Source organism: Miscanthus floridulus, chromosome 1 (assembly GCF_019320115.1).
Source record: "Miscanthus floridulus cultivar M001 chromosome 1, ASM1932011v1, whole genome shotgun sequence".
Classification (NCBI taxonomy): Eukaryota; Viridiplantae; Streptophyta; class Magnoliopsida; order Poales; family Poaceae; genus Miscanthus; species Miscanthus floridulus.
Window position 1 is genome coordinate 82,637,238 of NC_089580.1, and position 6,826 is coordinate 82,644,063.

The 6,826-nt window shown below is 50.8% G+C and overlaps 1 pseudogene; it reads left to right on the top strand.

Moving 5' to 3' along the window:
- The first annotated feature begins 3,043 nt into the window (after window positions 1–3,043).
- On the top strand, window positions 3,044–4,773 carry LOC136459606 (expansin-A15-like; annotated as a pseudogene).
- The last annotated feature ends 2,053 nt before the right edge of the window (window positions 4,774–6,826 follow it).

The following is a 6,826-nucleotide window of genomic DNA, read 5'->3' on the forward strand; positions in this document are numbered from 1 at the left end:
TGTTGCTATCTCTACCGCAAAAGGAGTTATGCAAACAATATAAATGCGGAAGCTAAAGAGTAAGGTAGAGATATGCAAACTCCCGTTGACGACTCCAGTATTTTTAGCGAGGTATTGAGAAGCGCGCAAGCTTCCCCCTAGTTCTCGTTGGAGCCCCTCGCAAGGAATCCCTTGCAAGGGCCAAGCTTCCGGTCGGGTAACTCCATGGATAGCCCCGGACCTTCCCCACGCGCAAGTGGGTCTCCAGCGTGCCTTCCAGCGAGCCTCTCCTAGACCGCTCCCCGCCGTCTTCACTATCAAGCTTCCGGCCGAACCGCCACAGGCCTTGTTCCCTTCGGTACATGGTGGCGGCCACACCACAAACACGGTTGGTGTAATCTCGTAAGACTACAAGCTCCTCCGATGTACAACAATGATGCGCGCAAGCACCGAGTGGTCAGAGGTGTGCAAACCTCACTAAACACTAGGCCTAAACCTAGAGCAAGCGCATAAGCAGTGGTCTAATTAACCTAAGCACTTCGCAAAGCACCTACCCTAATCACCTAATGAATCACTAAGCACTATGCAAGTGGAGATCACTAAAATAGTGTATTAACACCCTTGGTATGTTTCCTCAGCTCCACTCATCTCAAATGGCCGGTTGGGGGGTCTATTTATAAGCCCCACTGAGAAAGTAGCGGTTGGGGACGAAACCCAACTTTCTGCTACTGACCGGACACTGCTGTCGTACTGACCGGATGCGTTCGGTCACTCACAACGGTCACTTGGTCTTCGGCGCGATCAACTGATCGGACGCTGATGGCGTCTGGTCACATTCCACCGGACGCGTCTGGTCGCAACTACGTCGCTCTGGAACCTCTCTGGACACGATCGGACGCTGCAGTTCCTGCGTCCGGTCGATCATCCTCCAGCGTCCGGTCAGTGCTAAGCTATTGCCGCGATAGTGAATAGTGTCATCATCGTGTCCGGTCATTTTTAGTCCTCAGCGTCCGGTCGCTGCTGCTGACGCCTGCTGTTGCTGAGCATCTTGACCGGATGCGTCCGGTCGCTATAAGGGCTGCGTCCGGTCACCTCTGTGAAGCTCATTTCTTCATGATCTTGCATCCGGTTTGGTTTCTATCTTCGTGCTTGGACTTTGCTTGATATCTTGGGTCATCTCTTATGCTTCTAGGGTCTTGCTTATGGTGTTGATCGTGGGATCATCATGTCGCCTTCGTCCAAGTCACGTCTTGTACCCTATTGAACTACAAAACAATTACTTGCAAATTCATTAGTCCAATTTGGTTGTGTTGGTCATCAAACATCAAAATCCAAAGTAAATGGGCCTTGGGTCCATTTTTCTTACAATTTTGATAATTCAAACAATGAAGTTCAAAGAATGGCTTTAGGAGGGGAGCATATTTAATTGAATGTACCTTGAAGGTAAACTACTAATATTGCAAATATCAAGTTTATGCATAGAATAGAAGGAGTAGATCATATTTGCTAAATCATTAAAGTTTATGCATAGACTGTGAAGATATATATAAATTCATGAAGAATACAAGATCCTATAAGTGACCAAGTTTAAGTGTCGTACTCCATTTCCCTATGTGAGTTTGTACATGAAGATTTCTCACACAAGGTTTTTCATGAGGTAACATGTGCAATCAACATGCGGATGCAATGTACTCTTTTCTCTAAGAACCACTATTTTCTTTGGGTTTTTGGATGGAGTTTTTAATGAGGCATGTGACGAGGACATCACTCCTTCGGATGCACCCGCTGATCCTTCAACCGTTACGCAAGGTCCAATGACTAGAGCTCGAATGCAACAACTGAACCTAGAGGTGAGTCATTCTTAGTGATCCTTTTCATAATTTTGAGAATAGATTACTACCTAATGATGTTATCATACTTAGGAACGTTGGAGAGGATCATGAAGTACTTGGAGAGAGGTGCAGAGGTGGAGAAGGCCAGCAAGGACATCCAAGTCAAGCGGGAGTCCCGGTCAAACTCGAATTTGAGTCTACCTAGGCCTCCAGGACTAGCCTACAGTAAAACAGACGACAAGGGACATACAAACTCCATTTTCAACAGTCCACCTATGCATGAAAAGTTAATTTCATAATATATCCAATTGCTTTGTTTTGACATTAAAATTCCACCGGAATCACCAAAACAAGTAAGAGTAAAAAATCTGCTAGGGTGATGTATCACCGTCTTTTGGTTCGTTGGGCCGTGTATCGTCTAAGATGCCATTAGGGGGGGGGGGGCGTCCATGGGGTATCATGCCCCAAACACTTTATATTGAGTACTCATCAACCAAGTTAGGGTTTGAGTTTTGCTTTAGATCAACATGCGTTCAAACAGTCGCCGTCATCGGTTATGAAACCCAACTTCAAGTGCTTGATAATAGATCTGCAATTTGTCACTTCAATTATTGAGTTGCTTCTTTCGAGTTCTTGCTTATGTTCTTTGTTTCGCAAGCAGGGATTAGCCTTCTCGGCGAGGTCAACCGGTTTGTGACACGGTTAATAACCAGCGGGGATGTGGTGCTAAGGTTGTAGGATTCGGGTCTTTTGATCTGAAGCCGGATCGGTGTGTAACGTTTCAACCAAAACGAGAGTTATGTTCACCTGATGGAAGATCGGAAACCCCCATCCTTATCGGTGCATATTGTAGCAATCAGAGGAGTATTGTAAAACATACATATTCTAGAAGAGAAATGAGAGGATAAATCCTAATCCTAGTCCGTTATTTTTGTGGACTCTTACCAAACACTTATGCAAGACTATATATACATGGAGCTCTATGCTGTAATCATCAATATTAAGAGAAATAAAGAATAGTCTCTCTATCTTTATTTATGTGTTCTTCTACTTTCATCTACTATGTTAATCACAGATGACGAATAGGAAAAGATTCTAACCACTTACGACATGTTTTTACAACACAGGACTAAATGCACGGTGAACTTGCTACCACTCGTACGTTAAGCAAAAACATTGACCAAGTGATAAGGATTATTAATGATTAATCACACAGCATCTCGGCACGATCCATGGGCCATGGCCCCTTCCCCTTCCACGACGCCTCGACGCCAGGGCGGGCGGGGGTTGGCCGTTGGGTACGTCGACCGCCGCCGGCCTCACGTGACCGGCATGTGCCCATGTTCGAATCGAATAACAGATGGGTTTACTTGTCGGAGCGATGGCGATGCTAGGATACTATCTGTCGAGTTGTTGCTTATCAGCGCTAGTTTCTTCTTATTACTTATCAACGCGTCCAATAGACGACCGCCAGTTCATCTCTAATCATTCTGTCCACGGAATTCAACCCTTTGTTTTGACAAGCGCCTCCATCGGGGTGTCAGAGCTGACTTTGATGGACGCGGCCAGAATGGGAGTATAACTGCACGCAGATCAGAATCTTGTGTACTGGTTGCTTGATGGCCGGCCATGCGCGCATGTTACGTTCCTGAATTAACAAGAGTCCGCCGGGCGCGGGCGGAGAGCAAGAGCACTCGACCAGAAACGCACCCACGCCATGCAGGCATGCACTTGCACTTGCAGCGCCGATCTGAATCTGATCGGCTATCGGCATGCATGCGCAGCGCAACTGTCGCTGCGCGCGCTCATGTGCCGTCGTGCGCCCCTCGATCTCGATCGCTTGGATTCAGCTGTTGCCCGTCAGCTCGATCGAACTCGAACCCTTCCTATTTAAGTACCGATCGACCACCCGAGTGGGCCAGTGACTTTGTAGCAACCACATCGAAGACCAGCACCTATCGTCGGACGTACAGTTCCTTGATCCCTACATCGTGAGCTTCGTCCTTCGTGTGATCCATCTTCACTTGCACTGGATCCTGCTGTACTGTTTGAGACGCAAAGCTAAGGGTGGTAGTAATTGGAGACACCCAAACCTCTGGCCTTGCTGTTCCTCGCGGTGGTCGCGCTGGCTGCCACGTCGGCCGTCGACGCCTGGTCCAGGGGCACGGCCACGTTCTACGGCGGCAGCGACGCCTCGGGCACAATGGGTACGTACCCTACCCATGCTTACTACGTATAGGAGTAGTAGATTTCAGATTTCACTGCATGCATGTTATGTCGCGCTCCGATCCAGTATGTAAACTGCCACATGATCGATCAGGCGGGGCGTGCGGGTACGGCAACCTGTACGCGACGGGCTACGGTCAGTACACGGCGGCGCTGAGCCAGGTCCTGTACAACGACGGCGCGTCGTGCGGGCAGTGCTACCAGATCTCCTGCGACCCGCAGACGGACGCGCGGTGGTGCCGGCAGGGCGCCGGCGCCGTCACCGTCGCGGCCACCAACCTCTGCCCGCGCGCCTAACTACGCCTACTCCGGCAGCGACGGCGGCTGGTGCAACCCGCCGCGGGCGCACTTCGACATGTCGCAGCCGGCGTGGCTCCAGATCGGCATCTACCTGGGCGGCATCATCCCGGTGCTGTACCAGCGCGTGTCCTGCGCGAAGCAGGGCGGCGTGCGCTTCACCATCACCGGCTTCAACTACTACGAGCTGGTGCTCATCTCCAACGTCGGTGGCAGCGGCTCCGTGGCCAGCGCCTGGGTCCAGGGCTCCAACACCAACCTGGTGCCCATGAGCAGGAACTGGGGCGCCAACTGGCAGTCGCTTGCCGCGATCGCCGGCCAGGCGCTCACTTTCGGCGTTACGTCCACCGGCGGACAGACCATCGTCTTCCTGAACGTCGTGCCGCAGAACTGGGTGTTCGGCATGTCATTCACCAGCAACTTGCAGTTCTCCTACTGACTACAGGAATATATATAGCGCTCGCCTACCTACTAAGCCTAGGATCGGAGCGAGCCCATCTCTTTGGATAGCATCAGTAGGTAGTTAGCTTGGAGAGAGCTCTCTGTTAATTGATCTTCACCAATAGGCCCAACGGTCTATTGGGCCTTTGGATCTGCGTCCTGATCGGGAGCGCCCAATCCTAATATGGTTGGCGAGCCTCTGTCGCACAGCACTGTAAAAGATAGATGAGGATCACGGCTCTAACTACGAGGTTGACCTGAGCCGCCGTAACCACCTACAGAAAAACACTAATCCGATCTAAACTAGAGTGCTGCCAGCGACGGAAAGCTCCACATACTCCGCCATCGCCTCTAGATCGTCTCCACCACGCTGGACTCCACCACGCCGAGCTCCCTCGACACCAGTGTCCACGAGGCTACGGCGCAACTGCGCCAGGACGAACTAGAGGAACCCTAAGTAAGATGCTTACCTCGATCTACGGTTTAGAGACATTGTTGTATCTAACAATGGTACCAGAGCCAAGGTTGCCAGTGTGTAGATCTAGTATGGGGTAAAGCATTGAAAAAAATCAAAGAAAGAACAAGGGTTCGATCCGTTTCGGATTAAAACCCTAACCCTAACCGGGTAAAAGAAAATAGAAAAGAGACCGGGAGGGTGGCGGGCGTCACTGACTACCGGTCACCACCGCCACCGAGCCGGAGGAAAGGTGCCGCACCGCCATCTTCGCCGGCGCACGGCAAGAAAAGAACATCGGTGTTCAGATCTAAGAAGAGAATATAAAGGGGTCTCGGCACTCCGAGTCAAACCCTAACCCTAACCCCAAACCCAAATTGGTTCAACTCCGAAAAGAAAAGAAAGAAGATCCAAAAGAGAAGGGGAAGAGGGGAAGGGACTAGAAACGATTAGAAAAGGAAAGAATGAATTAGATCCTTTTGGATCTGAGCAGACAGAAGGGGTTCCCTAACCCTAACCCTAATTGGGTGAAGCAAAGAACAAAAGAAGAGGGATTCGGCCTAGAAGAGAATCAAAGCTGAACCCTAAACCCGTGAAGAACCTCTGGGGAGGAAGAACAGTGGGTCGGATTCCGAACTCTAACCCTAGATCTAAAACCCAATCCCCAACACCGGTTTGGATAAGAGAAGAAGAATCCAAATTCAAAAGAAGAAGGGGACGGGGAAGAAGAGGAAAGGCACCTACCTCGCCGTGCATCGGGCTGACCCTTCGTCGGCGCGGGAGAAGAAGGCCGAGCTAGGGGAGTTGTTTCGCCCGGGCTCGGCCAAGGGGGCGCCGCGGCCAGGCCGCTCGACAGCGGTGTGCTCACCCGCTGGGGAGCGCGCACGCCGGCGAGGGGGTCAACAACGGCGCCATGGCTGCGCGCTCCACCGTTTCGCTAGCTCCGCTGCGCTCTGTCGCTCGTGGGGCTAAGAAAGAGAAAGGAAGAGGAGGAAGGGGAGCCGGACTTGGTCTGGTGGCAGTCTTCCTCACCGACGCCGACGACCACCGTGGCTGCCGCCGCTGTCGCCGCTCGACAAGAGAGAGTGGAAGGGGAGCAGAGTGAAAGATACTAGGGTTTTGGGAGGCAGGCCGGTCACGAGCGGGGTTTTGTTCTCCTTATCTGCGCGCGCGACTGTCCGATCGGAATGAAAGGCGCAGATCAACCGGGCCAGAATCAGGCCCAAGAGGGCGCGAGCGGGAGGCTGCTTTGCCGGCCCAGGCCCAGGTTCCGGCCTAGGTGTGGGCAGCGCGCGTGCGTGGGCTGCTGTGGCAGGCCGGGCCGGTACTGTAGCTGCAAGCCGGGCCACAATGAACAATAAATAAAGTACCGAGTTTATTTAATTTTCAGAAGCAGATTTTGATGATATTTGCCTACTTTAAATATCTGTGTTAAAATTTGAACCAACGAGATAAATTTTCAGAGAATATTTGAGAAAAGTTTAATGCTTCTGAAAAATAGATAATGAATTTTTTCATGTTTCCGCTGCTAAAGAAATTGTTTATTCTCCAGTTATTTTGAACCAACGTGATATTTAATTGGAGAAAAAGATATTTT